We start from the raw sequence: 362 nt of genomic DNA on the forward strand, positions 1-362 counted from the left end.
CGGGGTTCCGACGCCGCCGCGGCCTGGCTGTGATTTCCAGACCGACGACCGACGGGCGGAACCGGAGAAGAGTCGTCTGTGAATCCTTGGGTGACCAGCAAGGTGGACAACAAAGTCGCCACTGACCCCTAAAAATCCTGGCAAATTAAGTCAGACACCTGCCGGACCAGTGTGTTTGGACCCACGGGCGTTGATTCCGGTATAACCGTGCCGATAGACTGAAAAGCAGCCCAGAAATCTCCTGCCTTAACTTACTTGTCGGGATTGACAGAGCAGTCTCATCGGACGGAATGACCTCTTATCGACAACGTAAAGGGCAAGGGCACCGCCGCGGATGCGAGACGGAGCGGAGGGTCGGAGCG

The sequence above is a fragment of the Frankliniella occidentalis genome, unplaced genomic scaffold, assembly GCF_000697945.3.
Source record: "Frankliniella occidentalis isolate FOCC.00 unplaced genomic scaffold, Focc_3.1 Scaffold6, whole genome shotgun sequence".
Lineage (NCBI taxonomy): Eukaryota > Metazoa > Arthropoda > Insecta > Thysanoptera > Thripidae > Frankliniella > Frankliniella occidentalis.